Raw genomic sequence first — 18306 nt, forward strand, 5'->3', positions numbered from 1 at the left:
GGAGGGAGGGGAAATTGTAAACAGTGAGTTTAGAAAGAAAGAATAGTACAGGCAGTGATCATTACCTCATTAACATTCACCAATAAACAAAGTAGTTGGTAAGCCAGTTAATGCATGTAGTGGACTAAAAATTGGTCCACATTTTATAGCACTGAATTGCCTGGTGTATTGTAATTCAAGGGTTTCACAGTGCAGATGCCCTATGAAATTGCTTTATTCAAGGATGGACATCTAAAGGTCATAGTGGACTGGGAGGCTGAAATGTTTCCTCCACTGGCTTCTCTGTATTACCAGATATGTGTCTTTTCTTTTCTTTTCTTTTTTCTTTTTTGTAGAAACTGTTCTGTTTGTCCTATGCAGTAGGACACTGTTGTCAGATTTTGGCAGTGTCCAATTGTAAGTTGAACAGCTACATGAACATCTGAGGATTATTAGCCAAGCATAGCAACTCATGCAATCTTCCACTTACTCCAACATATACATAGGCCTGGTTCGCACATAACACATAAGCCATGGTTTGTCTAAACAAACCCACAAGTTAACCATGAGCTGTCTCATAGGCAATCAAACCATGACTTGTTTCTCCAAAGCATGATTTGTTTTCTGGCTGCTCTTCCCTCATGCCTTTGTAGCTTGACTGAGTGTCTGGAGTGGGGTAGATAAACAAACCATAGGCTTGCACCTAACCCGGCCATAATTAAAGCAAACCATGGTTTCAGATTGTGCTTTGCTAACAGTAAACAAACATACTTAAGTTGCTGAGCAGGCCTGGTACATAACACTAGGCCATAGTTTAATAAATCATGGTCTCATGCTTTATGTGAACAAGGCCAGAGAGACAGAACAAGAGCCATGCCCATTCCAACTAAACCACACGACTAGGCCAGCAGGGGAGGGAGCAGCACCAGAATATTTCCTGACAGGTCTCTTAAAAACATATTTTATATTATATACCAGAGTAATATACTAAAGAGCTGTTTGTAGTTACAACACACACCTGGGTTCTATGGAACCAGCAATGCTTATGCAAATCAGCCCTCTTCTTTCTCTCTTAAGCAAAGTCAGCCTTACCAGACCACTGCAGTTCCTAGTCCCAGGTGTGTGCCTTTCCTGAACCAGCTTCCACCACATTGGCATACTGTTACTCTTTCCAAAAGATCTCAGCTTCCTTACTACATACTCTTTTCCCTTTGTCATCCTATACAATATGCACAAACCATCTAGTCACTTGGTCACAATGCAGTGTGACTGTCTTGGCACCATCATTCAGAATTCTAATGTGTACCAAACTTTCTTTTCACAATCACAGTGCTTAAGGTTACTATGGTACAATCTCCCTAGGCTTGATAGAGCATCATAGTCCTGATTAAGCAACCCTACCTTTACTTTGCCACATTGGACAACAAACTGGAGCTTACTTTCACAATCTCCATGATGATTAAAACATATACCACAGAGTCCTAACAGGCCTTCTTTTGAAGAGCAGAAGGTCTAGCTGGTTCCTTCATCGCTTACAATAATTCTCCATGACAATGTCACAACATATCCAGCCACCAGTAGATATCTGCTATGTACACTGCCGACAAATATTTTCTGGCCAGGGCATTTGACCTCAATTTGTATTTCACAACTCCCAGCAGCATTATGATGTGCAGAGGCCAGTGAAAGAACTGTGAGTGGAGGGAGTCCTATTTGCCATCATTTGGCCTCCTGTGGAAAACCAACTTAGCCTGCTGTGGCCTGGAACAAGTTATGTGGAGTGCTGCTGCTTGATTGCTGAACAGGGCCCAACTGTGGCAGTCTGGAGCCGCTCCATCATACCTTGGTGCCTGACCCTTGGTCCTCCATATGTTGGTAAACTACAACTCCCATCAGAACTAGCAAGCATAGCAAATGACCAGGGATGATGGGAGTTGCAGTACACCAACATCCAGAGGACCAAGGGTTCCGCACACCTGCCCTGGAGTGAGAGACTAGGGTGAGGCCATCAGGTTCTTTGTTGTGAGATATTTTGGGATGACCTGTGAGTTTCCTTAGGCCACAAGTGAGAGCTAGGAGGCTGAGAGGTGCTGAGTGGGGAGATGTGTGAGAAGAATAAGGGGTTACCATCTGTTATGGTTTATTAGTATTGTACTGGTTGACATTTGCATTGATGGTTTTATTATCTATTTTTTATAATATCTACGTTTTTAAAATTTGCTGTGCCCTGCTTAGAGATACTTTATACATTAAGTGGCACAGATATAGTCTATGTGGGAGTATGTATCTTTTCTATATAAAGTCCATACACTCTGGAGTTTTCTCATATTTGATTCCAGGGAGGAGATTATATAGTTGAAAGTAGACTCTTGCCACAATAATTGCCAGTAACACCCATAGCTCATTTCAGATACATGTATTTTGGGCAAATTATCAAGCAATTCTGTTTCAATTCCCTGCAGCCACTGGACAAGTGACTAGAGGGTCAAAAAGGTTTCGAGCAAGCCACAGATCATTACTTAGACTTACCCTGTGGCAAATAATTACATGGGAGAAAGGAAATTGATTTTCAATTCATTTTCACTTTTGGACTTACTTCAGGACTAAAGGTCAAATTAGACATTATTTGGTCAACGGAGAAGGAAGATGCCGTTTACTATGTTTATGCCTTTAAAAATACGTGGGAAGAAACGTGTTCAGTTCTTGCTGAATTTACTTTGAGCACCTGAATTTGTAATTATGATCTGAAGTTAGGAAATCAATATAATTTTTTTTAAGTTAAAGATTAGACATTACATGGACGTTTAGTGATTTGATTTCCCCTTGCTTTTCTGCAAAGTGGGGGGCAGTTTGAATCAGAGCTACCATTTATCCCTGAGCCATGATCCTGATTGTAAATGCCCCACAAAATGCCTATAATAGCAGCATCGGGTGGGCGATCTGATGGACAGACTATATCAATGGGACAAAGGGTTAGACCCTCTTCCCTGGTATTGCAGCCCTAACCAAAATCTTGTCCAAGATGCATTTTAAGAGAGAGAGAAAAATGGGGCGCTCCAATTATGTGACTTTACTATATGGCCCATTAGCTCCCTATTTGTGCTCTTAGATGCAGTGCTGCTATTTTAAAACACAAATGGCCAGCATGGTGGGGGACATCTAACTCAGGTCCCTAGCAGGGGGTAGTAGGCTTTAACCATTTGTCCCACAGTATGGTCCCAATTTGGAGGTGCGGGTTCACAATAGCAATTTGCATTGGGTGGGGGGAACCCTCCCATTTGCTTCAGTTGGATTTCTTTTTCCTATACAAATTGCTGGAGACCACAGCAGCGGGGAAAGGGTTACAGCAGGGATAGGTAAGTTGTGGCCTTCCATATATGGTTGGACTCCAGCTCCCCTCAGTCCCAGCCAGCATAGCCAATGGTCAGGGAGAATGGAAACTGTAGGAGGGCTACAGGGATAAAAGCCTACCTACCCTTTGCTAGGATCCCAGTCTTAACTGGGAGCCCCATAATGGCAATTTTGTGCACTGAAGGCACAGATACAGAGCTAAAGGATCGTTGGCCCTACGTGGACTTCTTTATTATTTATTTTTATTTCATTTTACAAATTAAAATTTACATTCAAAATCGTAAATAAAAAAAATAAACAAAGACTCAATCAAATCTCTGGACTTCCCCCCACCCCTCCATGGGTTCTGTCACTAATCCTTTTCTGCTGCATATTTTAAATCACTCAATTAAAAATAAATAAATCCCATGTACTCCTAATTCTTGTTACATTACAAGTGTTATTTAAATCCTGCTAAGGAGCTCAGCTTTTTACAGTAGTCTCTAAGGTACGTTATAAATTTCCCCCATTCCTTATTGAAAGTCTGTTCTTCCTGGTTTCTGATCTTCCCAGTCATTTTCACCACCACCGCATAGTCCATCAGTTTCGTTTGCCCTTCCTCTCTGGTGGGGGCCCTACTTGGACTTCTTAACCCACTCACATGAAGTCCATGCTCCCCTTTGTACTCCTACCTTGCTGGCTCTTGTGGGTTTAAAACAGGAGTCAACAAACTTTTTCAGCAGGGGGCCACTGTCCCTCAGACCTTGTGGGGGGCCGGACTATATTTGGGGGGGGGGAATGAACAAATTCCTATGCCCCACAAAGAATCCAGAGATGCATTTTAAATAAAAGGACACATTCTACTCATGTAAAAACATGCTGATTCCTGGACCATCTGCAGGCCGGATTTAGAAGGTGATTGGGCCAGATCCGGCCCCCAGGCCTTAGTTTGCCTACCCATGGTTTAAAACTATGTAGCCACCAGAGCAAAAGAATCTGGCAGTCCCACCCCTCACCTCCAGCAATAATAAAGAAGGGACGCCTTGAACAACCAATCAGAAGCCTCCTTTTGTAACATCTACTCTATTCCATGCAGCAGTATCCCGGAAAAGTCGCAGTCCTCCTCCCTCTGCCTCAGCCAGCAGCTCACAGATTTCCACTGCCCGACCCATTTTCATTGCACCCACTCCTGCCAGCACTGAGTATCATCATAATGCTTTCTAAAAGCTGAATTAGAGATATATATATATGCAAGGAAATCCCACATTTATCCCTAACACCACACCCCAAATGCAAGAGCAAGTGCTGTAATAAACTAGCCAGCTTTTACTTTTGGGAAAAAAGCAAATGGTATAAGTTCATAAACATCTGCTTTCTGGGAATGGAAATAGTAGAGGGTCTTCCTTAAAAAAAGGGGGGAAAGTTACAAAAGAAAATGAATTAGTAAATTGGGATGAATGACCACGAAAGGGCCTGATTGTGGTAAGTAATTTCCCAACATAAACTTCTTCCAGTGTGTCTAAAATTGCACACTCCAAATGGTCAGGTTTACTGGAGCTCTTTACATCTGCTTTGCCAAGGATCTATGTCTGCTGTTTCAGTATCCAGAGCAGACAAATTGCTTCCGTTGTTTTTCCTATTTAGCTAAGGGCATTGCACAAGCTTGTACCTGGACACCACATTTGTACGTTTGCAAAAAATCACATGCAGCTCTTGCGTGGCGCCCAACTATTTATTCTTAGCAATGAAAAACCATTAATGGAACTAAGGTTACAACAATTAAGCAGATGTCCAACGCAAGACCAACAAGGCAAATGAGGGTGGACTTGATAAAACTTTATACAATTATGTATATTCTGGAGAAAGTGGGTGAATATTTCCTCCCTTTCTTGTAATAGTAGAACCCAAGGATATCCAGTGAAGTTGAAGCCTGAGAAATCCAGGACAGACAAAAGGAAGGACTTCTTCACACAGTACATAGATAAACTATGGACTGTGCTTCTGCTAGGTGTGATGACCACCAACTTCTATGGCTTTAAAAGGGAATTAGGCACATACATGGTGGACAAGGCTATTGATGGCTACTGGCTGCAGCAGGGCTCTTCATAACTGCTTCAGAATTTGTTTGCCAACTGCATTCCACGATCAAGAATAAACCTGACCTTGGCCACCTCTGCTACATTCTCTAGGAACTCTGCTGATTGCTGGACTCCTGGACAACAACAACCCGCTCTTGTCATCTCTGAAATCAAACAGTAGTTTCTAAGCCACCTGTGGCACTTCATACATTTGCATCGACTCTACATTTTAAAGAGAAAATATGTACAGATGTATTCCGGGGCATGTGAGAGGAATGCCTCGTAGCTGACATACCACATTCAAGACTGAGAGATTTTCTTTCTTTCTGTTTTTTGTTTACTGTGCGTAGCCTAAGAAGATGTGACAGAGGGCTGTTGTGCATTTTAGCCATGTGTATCCCCTGTTCCAAATATAAAGGAGGAGGAAATACAATTTACTGGAAAAAGAGGGGTGCCTAACCCCGCCCCCTGTCTTTCTTCACTGCACCTTCTGCTACAACCAGATTTTCAGCACCCCAGCTTACTTCTGGTATCAGAGAGTCACTTCAGAGAGAGAGGAAGAATGCCTTCACCTGTGCCACACTTCCTTAACCTGCAAGCAGAAAACTTAATGGTTCCCCTCACATAAGTAAGCAAGCTAACCTTATCCCCCTCCCCCTGCACTTGTTTATCCATGCCTGTTACCCTCTATAAACTTCAGGTGCTACATTCTCCCAGTCCTGAAAGACTGCTCTAGCTGCTCTAGACATCCTTCCAGGGTCTTTCCCCAGGATCCTTTTTATTGCATTATCAGTCACCTTGACACAACAGCCAACAACGCCCTTGCAGGCTTCAGGAGTCGTTTTGCAGCCTCCAAATCAATTCTTCTAGTTGTTTACTCAGGAAAGCAACAGGAGTGGCAGCTTGAATTTGCAGCACCCAGGGAAGACTGTGTAGCTCCTCACTTCCAGCCTGCACACCAATGCCTCTGATGTTGTGTCAGGGTCAGCTCACATATGAATGCTAATCTTCTGCTCGAGCACCTTTCAACCGAGAGTTGGCCTGTCATCATAAATCTGGTTTAGCTTTCCCCACTAACTCTCTCCCACAACCGGAGAGAAACTTTCTGGGGATGCTATTAAAGACATGGGAGAAGGGGAGGGAAAGGAAGGGGGGAGGCAACCCTGAATGCACACAACTAGTCAGCATTTGGCCACATGAACCCTCCGCTAGATCATGCAATGCTGATTTTGCACCACCACTCAGCCAGTTCTGGATATGTTTCTCTGTGGGTGCTAAAGCTGTGCTTTTGATGAATGCATGGCTTGCATCTGCCAGGCTCAATATTGTGGGCCCAGTTCTGCAAAATCCCCTCCTGGCTGAGATCAGATGGGCCCCCTCCCTGTTGAAATTTTGGCATTTATTTTTTCCTCATTTTATGGTTAATTTAACCAGTTTACTCTTGTGTAACCCCATTGTAAACCACTTAGAAATGAGTGGTATATAAACTGTTGAAATGGATTCCAATGACCCACATCCTGTGGGCTTGGGAAGGATACTCACTGTGTGAGAAAACTCCAGTGGGTCAGCCTCTAATATCAGGAAGAAGCAGAAGTCAGGAAAACTTCAATAGCTGTATTTATTTGTGAACCACAGATGCACAACTCAACATAGCAAGTAAGGCTTGCTACACAGGCAAGACTAAGGCCACATTCACACCAAATATTTAAAGCACTATGATGCCACATTAAGCAGTCATAACTTTCCCCCCAAATAATTATGGGAGCTGTAGTTTGTGAGCGGTACTGAGTTTTTAGGAGCCCCTGTTCCCCTCCGAGAGCTACAATTCCCATAGAGTGCTAACAATCAATCCCTCTTTACAGGAAATGCTGGGAATTTTAGTTCTTGGAGGGGAATAGGGGCTCTTGAGTCCTTTATCAAACTACAGCTCCCAGAATTCTTTGGGTGAAGCCATGACTGTTTAAAGTGGGTTCATAGTGCTTTACATGTATGCAGTGAATGTGGTCTAAGACTCCAACTAATTGTCACTTGACTATGGAGGGAACCAAACCCAGAGAAGGAAGGGCAGCTTTTACTGCAGACTGGGCAGGCAAGTCACACACAATATAACCATGAAGCATCCCAGCTGGGGTGGGGGGTGGGGAGTGGCAAGAATAATGGTTGTGTTTGATGATGCTGCCGCCACCACCACCATTTCTTAAAGTCCTCTCAAATGTTGCTCCTAGACTACCAACATAACAGGCCTGGGGATTCAGCTACATTAGTAAAGAAAAAGCATTTTATATGCGTTATAACACTGTGACACCATATGGCTCTGTGGAGTCTTTCACCAACGTGATTTCCCATAATGAAGTTTACAACGCGTTTTCCTGAAACCCATTTTTGATGTGTCTAGATCCAGCCCAGTTAGGTTTCAGGGGGATTGTTCTTCACATCAAGTCTTTCTTACTCATCCACTTCCTGCAGAACAGAGCCCATAGCCAGCACCCTGTTCATATTTCTGTGGGCAACTGACTCTACTCAGCAAACCCAACATCTCTTTGTTAATCCTTCTTATGGCTCCACCAGGGAAGTGTCTGCAGGAGGTTTTTTTTGCAGATGTTGGTTGATCTCATCCAAGGCTGTTGCAGACTGGAACAGGCACTCCATAGCAGCCGCACTGGGGGCAGCAAGTGCTGAACTAGTAGCTAGCCACCTGCAGCAATAACCCTGAACCTGTTCAAAGGGAGAAGTGGGGTGGAACCTGGCATTTGGGGTTTGGCCATAGGATGTAAAGGGGTCAGGGCTCTGGCATGTTTAACAGTTGTATAGAAGAGGGGATGCCATGTGAGCCAGACCTGCTGAAATCCCTTCTTTTGCATTTCCCTGCAGCATGTGAACAAGTCATAAGTGCACCATAATGATTTTAGCAGGAGTTTTGTTTCTTCACTGATATTACACGGTGTTGGAGCTACGTTCCTAAACATAATTTGGAAGCAGGTAAATTCAAACCAGAGGGGTTTGCAGCTCAGTGCTCCCATAATACATTCCAGAGCATAACAAACGATAATGAAACACCAAGCATCCAAGCTGGGGACCTGAAATAATCGAGCAAGAGGTGTTGCTTAAAATTTGAAAAGCAAAACATAATTAGTGCTGAAGGCCAATTCCTATATAAAGATCTGTGCAGTTCAAGCTATTATTAACTTTGCTTTTTCTAGCTGTTTGCACTATAAAGCCTACCTCCAGGAATGATCTATTAAATTAAACCATTAAGCTAATAATGGCTTGAGCGCTTCACATTATTACCAGAAATGGCCCAAGGCTTGGGCCATCACTAACTTTATTTTTTCTTCTTGTCAGCTGAGTCAGGAAAAAAAAACATACCACCAGTCGCTGGTAAATGCAACCTTGATAAATGGATACCCTTCTCCATGGTGCGTAATTTCCTGGACGATCATAATTAACTTCTAGGATTGGATTGTTGTTATTTGAGGGAGGGCTGGGGAGAGAGGGAGAAATAATCATGGAGTTTTGTTTACTTATGCTACTGGCATTATGGCTGGTAGAAAATGCAATTGAAACATAAGAAGAAAAAAATTGAGTAGGAAAGATAAGTTGGGGGTGTTTGTTTTTGTGTTTTTTAAAGCCATAATATCAGCTGGAAATAGTAATGTTTCAACGCACACAGCAACACATTTCAGAGCAAAATAAAGTGTTCTGAATGTGTCCGTAAGCTCTACATACCATTAATTTCAGTGGAGAATGCCACTTAAAAGTTAATAGCACGGGTGAAAAAGAATAATTACTGGACGCAGCAGCCCACTGAGATTCCATAGGCTGAAAAATAAAATATACCGGTAATAAAAATGCTTTCCCCCTGCATCTCGGGGATTGTTCCATTTAGCCAGCTCCATTTGGGGGTATTGCCTGTGAAATGGGTATGGCCTCATGCTGATGTCGCAAGGGCTCAGTTAAGGAGAGGGGCTTCACACACTGATTAGGCAGCAGTCACACAAGCAATCAGCTCCACTGAAGGAGCACTTTTAGGGTTCTTATTACACTTTTATCCGCTGCATTGTTTATAACAAGAGAGGAGAGAAGAAGGAGCAGGACTTTGGGCTGTCTTTTAAAGAGGAAGACGAATCCCCTAACTTGGACACCATTTGCATGAACTGAGGACAGGCAACAGCCAGCTGGGGGTGGGTGCAGTTGAGAGCCCAGAGGAGCTTCCTATCAAACGGGAAGCATAGGGCCTAGTTTCGGCCTTTTGGTGCCAGGGCTCACCAGGGCTCAGCCCCAGCATCTCTTTCCAGGTCAGGGTCAAATCTTTTTTTCTGGACATTAAGCACAGCCACAGTCCCAGACCTCTCCCATTTCCGCATCATCACACCCAATATTACGTTCTTGTACAACTTTCCCCCCGCACAAGCCAAAACTCAGGCTAAGGGCTGTAAAAACCCAACCTCCCAGTGTGAATAGGAACAAAGGAAAGGGCTTTGCATTCAGTCCTGGCATCTAGAGGAATACCTAGGGTTCGGGGAAACCAGCCCCTGCTGGGGGTGCAGGTCTGGGGTGGGGGCACAAAAATTCCCTATCAGCCTGTGAAGTTTATGAAGTATATGTGTGTCACGACGAGTTCCCGCCATTCTCGCACTGTGGCACAAAGGTGTGCTTTTTTCCACCCTCCCTCCTTGCCTTGCCCTCCCTCTGGGTGCTTTGAGTACTTGGGTCATGTAAAATGTAGTAATTTATAAAGTGGCTATTACAGTAAAGTGATTTGGGGGGCGGGGGCGATGCAACTCTTTGCTGTGGGCACTGATACTGACCCTAAGTATGCCTGTGCTTCCATCTCAAGGCAGGGAATGGACCCCTTTAATGGGATATGCTTAACCAAGAAGCGACAAGCCCAGGCTACAGGCTCTCCTCCAACCAAGACCAAGGCTTACCCAATGCCTAACCTCACCAAGTTGTGACGATTGCTGTGAAGTAGGTGAAAACCAAATTTGCTGAGTGGAAAAATTCCTGCTCGGCCCCGAATACGGCAGCCGACAATGTCCATAGCAAGGTCGTAGCATGACAGAAGAAGCATTTGCAAAAAGGGTTGGAGTTTGGGAGATCTGATGGAAAAACCAGGGAGGAGTGTTGTGTCAGCGTCAATTTATTCCCTGGGGGGCAGACACAAGTGATGCCAGTTGCCCAGTTGGGCCTGCCCCCGGGGAATCCCCAGACCCAGACCCTCCTGCCATTGGTCAGTTCGCAGGCAGGTCTGCAGTTCTTCCCAGCCAGCTGGTGGATTGCTGACATGGGGCCGTGGTCAGGCTGCAACACCGTGTTTAAAGTAAGTGGACTTATCCAATCGATTCAGCTGTTTGGGCAATGTGTCCCCCAAAAAAGTACAATTCCTGATCTGGGCTTTGTTATAATGGGCATTCAGCTTCTTACCTGAAGTTGACAGTTCAGACCTGAAGGGTCTAGAATGCTTGCAGTAGATAAATTTATGAATTTATCTACTGCAAGCTATGAATCAACTTGAAGCTCCATTTATGAATCAACTTGAAGGAGGCAGCTGTGAGGCTGCTTCTGAAGTTCCCCTTGGACACAGAGGTTTGCATCAACTATCAGGTAGCCATAAAATGTCCCTTGCTTGGGCAAGGTGCCTAGGCACTTCCAGTCTGTCTTGGATGAGACTGAACTGCAAATTTGTTTTAAGCTGGTAACAGCACAAGTTAGAGGGATAGAGGACCAATGTGAGGAGAAGGACTGGGGGAGTGCAAATTCTCCTACTGCTTATGCATATACCATTTTATTTTAAATCTCTAGTTTACATAAAATTGTTTAAATATTCAATTAAAAATAGCAACAAGAACAGACTTTAAAACAGGCACAAAATTATCAAAATATAGTTTCAATGACCAGATTAAAACACACACACGCACACACACAAATGTACATAACAAAATTACATGTCAAATCTTTTAGCAGGTGTCAATAACAGCACAGCAACAGGGTGTTTTAGACAATAGGTGCTCCCACAGTAAAATACCTATTTACAAGTGCAGAATGAACTGTATGTGACACTTGGAAAAGGGCCAGTTATGCAGATTGGAGCAGCCATAGTGGGCATATGTGGGGTAATGTGATCCATAAAGTAATTGGCTCCAAACTGTTGAGAGCTTTATATACTAACAGAAGCACCCTGAATTTGGCCCAGTAACAAATTGGCAACCAGTTCACATCCTTGAGTAAGGATGTAATATGCTGACAGGTTCTCACTCCTGTCAGCAGTCGTGCTGTGGCATTCTACACAACTGCAATTTCCAGACCAAGCACAAGGAAAGTTGCACATTGCATTTTATTGTGATTTGATTTTGGGGCAAGAGTGTGTGTGCTCATTTTATTGTTTGTGCTTTGTTGTTGGGTGGGATAAAAAATGTGATAAGGAAATAAACAAGCAACCAAATAATGGTCTTCCTCCAAGGAACTTCCAGTAAATTCTTGCATATAGCATGGCCTCTAAAATATGCACAAATCAATGAAGGATGCATAGAAGGCGTTTGCAGAGTGCAAGGCCTGACCTTAAGGACGTCTTTTTTTCCAAATTTCAAGAAAGAAAAACAACAATATGATGCCCATACAACTTTAAACAAAATCATTAGATCACCGTCTAAACCCATCGCATCACCTGGGAGAAAACAATTGTACAAGATAATGGAAGAGGAGTAGGCAAAGGCCCAGAGAATACTCTTGTCTATTTCTAGACGCGCTATTCATAACTCCAGCTCGGTATCACGCTGCCATATTAGTATGTGCTATTGATTCATTCTTAATACAGTGAGATGCCCTAGTAATGAACTCGGCAGTACCCATAATGATTTCATATCATGAAATGTTATGTGCTTTGCTCATGACAAAGTAACAGTGGTACCAAAAATAGCAAACCTCATAATAAAATGTTATCGAGGATCGTGGATTTCAATATAAAAAGGACTGGGCCATACTCAAGAGCTTACTCGAAACAAATGCATACCTAAAAGGAGCCGCATCGGAAAAGTCATGTCATTGACTGATTCGTTAGGAGATGCTACTTTAAAAGCGAGTTGAGCCCCACATCCCCTAAATGCTTGTAGGAGAATGAAAGGCAGATGGCAGCTCATCCTTTGGAATGGCTGGGGCCACGTGATCCAAAAGTGCTAAGAGGTGTCTCACCTCCAGCAGCTGCTGCCAAAGGAAAAAGAAGAAGCACTCAATAGATCCCAATGTAAGTAAATGTAGCATTGCCAAACATTTAAAGTACAACATACAGGAAACTCCCAGTTTACACGGGGGTTACGTTCCAAGGCACCATGCATTCAAATGAAATCACGTATATTTGAAACACCATTGATAAAGGCTGCAAACACCCCACCCTGTGCCACACATTTTTGTGACGTTTTTGGCTCACTTTTGGGGTTGGCGCAATGCACGTGTTTGCAGTCGCTGACATATCAGACGTGCCTAAAACAGTTGTTGCCTGTAGTATAAAATACCAGAATGTGAGGGTTGCCAAACCCAGAGATCACAGCTTTACAGGGTCCAGAACCTCTGGATGTTGTAGAACTACAACTGCCACCATCCCTGAACATTGACCACGCTGACTGGGGCTGATGGGAGTTGGAGCCCAACAGCATCTGGTGGGCCACATGTTCCCCTTTCCCGCATCAGAAGATCCAAAGCAACAGGTGGAAGATGTAGCTGTTGCCCTTTCAGGCCTGTTCTTCCACCTGTTATGAGACAAAACCTTCATCCTGATTGTTAAGCCTGAATGGAAGGCACAGCATCTGAGCTCTCTCTCTCTCATTTGGAACTTTAAACAGATCTCACAGCTGCCAGCTGGCAATCAGACAGAATTAAAAGGCATAATGTTGCAAGCTCTCACTAAACCTGGTTCTGTCTCCCATGTCCTCCTTATCCTTAAGGAAGTCAAACATTTCATTTGTGCCAAATTTTCTGCTTCTGAACATTGTAACGGTGTTCACATCTTATGCATTTGCTGGTTGTCCCGGAAGGGACATGGTGGGAATTCAGTTATCAAATGTGTTTGTGACCAGACCTTTGGGGACAACTCCATTTTCAAAGGGCTTCTCTGGCATCTCTTGGCGGAGGTGAGACACCATCCCCACCCACCAGTTCAGCTCCCAGCACTGTGCAAATTGCTTAGTGTCATGAAGCTGACTTATGTAACAAAACTATCAAGTTCCCTTTACAGCAAACCACACTTTGGCAAATCAGAATATGCAAATCAGATATTTTCTCCTTCGTTATTCTATACAAAACCAGAGGTAGGCATTGCAATACCTTCTTGTGAAATCTGATTTATTCATTTAGGGCACAGAAATGGTGGTTGTGGCAAGGGTAACACAGTCAATGGGTCCAACACTTGACACTCAAAGAAACAAATTTGCAAGCTGGTGCTCCTGCTCCCAGTTCAGTTTCTGGCATTGAAGTTGCCCATTTACAGTATATTTAAAACAGGCTAATTCTGCCAGGCTCAAGAGTGCATGTAACACCAATTATTTTTGATCTGCACTATTTACCAGTTGTTCTCCAGGTCAGTTTCAAGGTAGTGGTTTACATTAAAAAGTTCCAACTGACCTGAGCAGGCTTCCTCAAACTCGGCCCTCCAGATGTTTTTGGCCTACAATTCCCATGATCCCTAGCTAGCAGGACCAGTGGTCAGGGATGATGGGAACTGTAGTCTCAAAACATCTGGAGGGCTGAGTTTGAGGAAGCCTGGACCTGAGGGAGGTTTTTTTCACATATGAAACACACAGACACAATCACCAGGGTGCCAAGATCTGTTGGAGAGCCACTGCTTCAGATGCCTCTACTGCTGGTAGAGAAATGTTCTGGAACAGAGCTTTTTCATCGGTGAATCCAGCATTACGTAACTCCAGAGCTTTTCCAAACCTTATCTTTTCCACCAGATTTTTACAGCTTTCAAAAATTTGCTTACTAAGGTGTTCTACTTTGTTGATGCTATTAGTCAGTTTTTGAGCATGTTAATTTTGAAAGCCTGGTGTGTGTGTGGCTGATTCATTTTATCGTTAAAGTTTTTAGGACTTCAAGGTAAGCTACCTAGAGGGCCAGTCTTGGCAAAAAGGCAGCATGATGTAAATTAGACTTAGATGTAGATGAATGTGTGATTTGCTCAGTGGGCAAAGTTCCCAGGCACAATTGCAATTCTTCTTGCACAACTTTTCTTCTTCTTCCCCAGGGTATGTAAACACACACAATAGATTTCTCACCTCTCTTTTTTTTACATAAAAATTGTGTGTGGCCTTGAGGGCGGGAACCAGTATGGAGAGCACCTTTGTGTGTGGAATATATTGCCCAACAAACCTGAAACACCAAACATCAGGCTAGATGGGGTCTGGCTTTGCAGTGGTACAGACATGTTAGGAGTCACTAGAGACAGATTGGGGGCAGGGGGTGGGGCAGGTTCTGCCTAATGGATCTTCCTGACTGGCAACAGCTGCTGTGCCTTAGCATGCTGCCACAAGTGATGCAGAAAAATGCATTTTTGTTCCTATGCGTGCGTTTTTTTTAGTGGGCGGAAAGGCAATTTGAGCATGCTTCCTAGAAGTAACAAGCAAACCTTTTAATGCAGTTGAGATGGTGTGTAATGCAAGAAGCAGCTGCTTTTAATTTGATTGTTACTTCATAGAAAATGGGCTACTTAATTGGATTGATCTGGAGGTCACTTGTTTTCCTATTCCTAGGAACAAACATACTTAAAGATGCACAATGCTGATTGCTATTTTTGCAGTAAACAGATCATCTTGGTTCTCTTCCAGCGACTGCCTCCTGTGCTAGGAAATTGGGGTATTTATATTTCATAAAGTGTTGTGGAGGTGCTTATTGTGGGGCCAGAGTGAGGTAATTGCAGAGGCCTGGGAAATGTAAAAGGTGATTTGTTTGTGCAGAAACAAAAATAAAAATGGTCTGCCCCGAGCACTTTGGCAGCAATAAACAATTTCTGCAAAAATTCTGCAACAGCTGTCATGTCTTGTAAGCATGTCTGCAATCCCAGGATCCACAGCAGGATTGTGTTTATGGATGGCCAGCCTTTCAGAAAGGTTTTATATCCAACGCAGTGCAATATCTTGAAAATCTCGGTACTGATTTAAGATCATTAAGCAGAGCTGAGCTTTTCTTGAAAATCTGATGCACTATGCTCCCAAGCACAAGAGGTACATGGGCTACCAAAATTCACAATTTCCCCCAGGTAACAATACTATTACACAATTAACGCAATGCTGTTCCTCGTATGTTGCAGTAGATGAGATATCTTTCCCAGAAATAGAAAGTGTGGAAAGTGCAAAAGAAAGAGAAATGTGGATAAGCCCTCAGTTATGGAACATCCTATTTTGGCAGCAGGTGAAAACCTTATGGTTCATGAAAGACTTTTAAATAGTGTATGTATGTAGTCTGGACGTCTCGCTGTTCAAATCTATGTGTTTTAAATTTATGGGTAAAATGAATTTCTTGTATTTGTGTCTTTGAGTTCACAATTTATTGTCTTATTTCATCCCCCCCCCCCAATACTTACTTATTGTAAGTTGCCCAGTGAACTTTCTGTTGTGGAACAGCAAACAGCATCCATCAATAAACCAAATAGCCTGTGGTGGGCATCTACTACTGATGACATCACTGTTTATGAGCAACCAAACACATTCCTTCATGATAAACTTTACAAACTTTTAAACCTCTTTAGAGACTCAATGCTTTGCACCCTATGCTCCTAAAGTGCATAGATCTTTATCGAGCCTTTTACAAATACAATAAATAAATAATAATAATAATAATAATAATAATAATAATAATAATAATTTTATTTATATCCCGCCCTCCCCAGCCAAAGCCGGGCTCAGAGCGGCTAACAACAATAAAAAAGCTAAATACTAGCAAAGGTCTTCCACTGCCACCATTCTGCAGTGATGCCCTGTCATTTTGATAAACATGCACACACTACCTAGAGATGTAATATTTAGCATTTTGAAGAAGAGGTGGTCAAATAAAGGCAATGCCTCATTTCCTGTATTTATTGGGAAGTAGAAACAGCATAACTACCATATAGCTCTCAATTTAACATACCGTAATTGCCTGCGGGCTTTCCTGGAATTGTCATTCCACCAAACAGGGCAGATACAAAAGAGGAAAATGAACCTTTTGCATCAGAAGCATTTATACCGGGTGCTGCAGCAATGGCAGAGTCAGCACTAAAGAGCTCTAGGAGACGGAAAAGAGACAAAGGCGGAGGATTAACAGCTGACATCCTCCTATAAACCATGAGAGCAACAAAGCTGGCCATGTATAATGTGAGCTAGTCTCAGGACAGGCTGCTTACAAGGAGAGTTCATTGTTAGCCTACTTGCTGAGCCACAACTCAACTGTAAACCATAGCTCAGGGTTGTCTGGGACGGGAAGAGAATAAATTCTAGCAGTAAGAAAGTTAGGAAAGAGGTTTAGAGCTTTTCCCAAAGTGCTTTGGTCCAAAGGCATAGATTTAGCTGGGCATTAGATGTAACAGAAAGAGTATGTAACATGCTGAGTGAAAGCTTAACGGCTGAAGATACATTCAGTCTAAGGTTGCTTTCAGCAAGCGTATCCAAGCTCATCTTGGAGCAAAACCAACCTGTGGCATTCCAGCAAAGTTTCCTGGTGAACTGTTCACACATTCTTTTAATATTATTCTGTCGGGTTGCTAAGGTCTATGGGAGCAGCGGCCGGCTTTCTATTTGCTCAGGGGATATTCCAACATAATGTGTGAAATCCTTCAGAAACACACCATCAGCTGGAAGATTACAAAGGAAAAGTGTGGTTTAAAGTGCAGTGCTCAGACACATTGCTGGCATCTAACATGAGATAAAGAGAAGTGTGGCCTCAACCTGTGGCAGGGACTTAAGGAGAGGTGTAACATGACAAGAAGGGGGAATTAGGGTGGCAGAGCACTAGAGAGGGATGAAGGGAGCACAGGTGAGACAAGCCTTTGTTCCAAGGTGAGATCTAAAGGCTAAGCACCACAAACAACTATCCGTCTTTGCAATTCAAGGCTCTGGATTAAATTTTGAGTAAACCAATTCTATTGTTTGACAAGAAATCCCCACTGGTGTTTTGAACCACAGATAAGTGTACTTCTCTTTCTGGCCAACTCACCAGTTCTATATTTTAAGCTGTTGTTGTAAACAACTGACTCTTCTTCTAAGCCTGCACGCCAAACATACAAATCCGTTTGCTCCTCCCCTCCAGTGTATATGTATAAAACTATCTGAACAAGAACAGCATTACTGTAGTTACTATATAAAGTATAAGGAAGCAACAAATGCTCTTAATGTAGACTGTTGTTCCTGTTTCTGCTGCAATTTACTTGTGCCAATAGCCAAATGTTGACCTTTAAAATTCGCTGGCAATTTCCTCCTTTCCCCTCCTGCACCCCAATATCTTTCCTTCCACCCTCATACCTGAAACAAAACATGTATACAGTAAATAAGTTTAGCTTTTTATTAATCAGTAGCTTTTAGAAGGTATTTTTTTTTTATGTCATAATGCCGCTATCCATGGTGTGGGAGCAATACAATATTTCAAAAGACAGCTCGTAGTACCGTTTCTTTTCCACTGGTTGACATTGGTGAACACCCTACATTGCACATGTAGACCTCCCCTTCCTCTCCTCTGCCACTGAACTCCCCCATGAGCCCCTCATCTGCCCTAGAGGCTGAATCCATTCTGCTGAGAGTGTCTGTTCTGCTGGCAGGTGGACATCAATGGATTTCACCTATGGCTGGAAGCGCCTTTCAAATTCTTTGCCACAAAAGGACTGTCTATAGTCACTAATCACATGGCAGGCTAGAGATAAGGGAATGGTTCGGGGGCTCTGTGGGGGAGATAAGTGCTGCAC

General features: G+C 43.1%; 1 long non-coding RNA gene across 1 annotated transcript; it reads left to right on the forward strand.

Moving 5' to 3' along the window:
• Positions 1-5221: 5221 nt before the first annotated feature.
• Positions 5222-15914, forward strand: LOC308480341. Its single transcript, XR_013988059.1, has 3 exons — positions 5222-6000; positions 8739-8803; positions 10225-15914. It is a non-coding gene; the product is annotated as an uncharacterized lncRNA (long non-coding RNA).
• Positions 15915-18306: the final 2392 nt, after the last annotated feature.

Source organism: Podarcis pityusensis (assembly GCF_964106645.2).
Source record: "Podarcis pityusensis genome assembly, chromosome: 1".
NCBI classification, from domain to species: Eukaryota; Metazoa; Chordata; class Lepidosauria; order Squamata; family Lacertidae; genus Podarcis; species Podarcis pityusensis.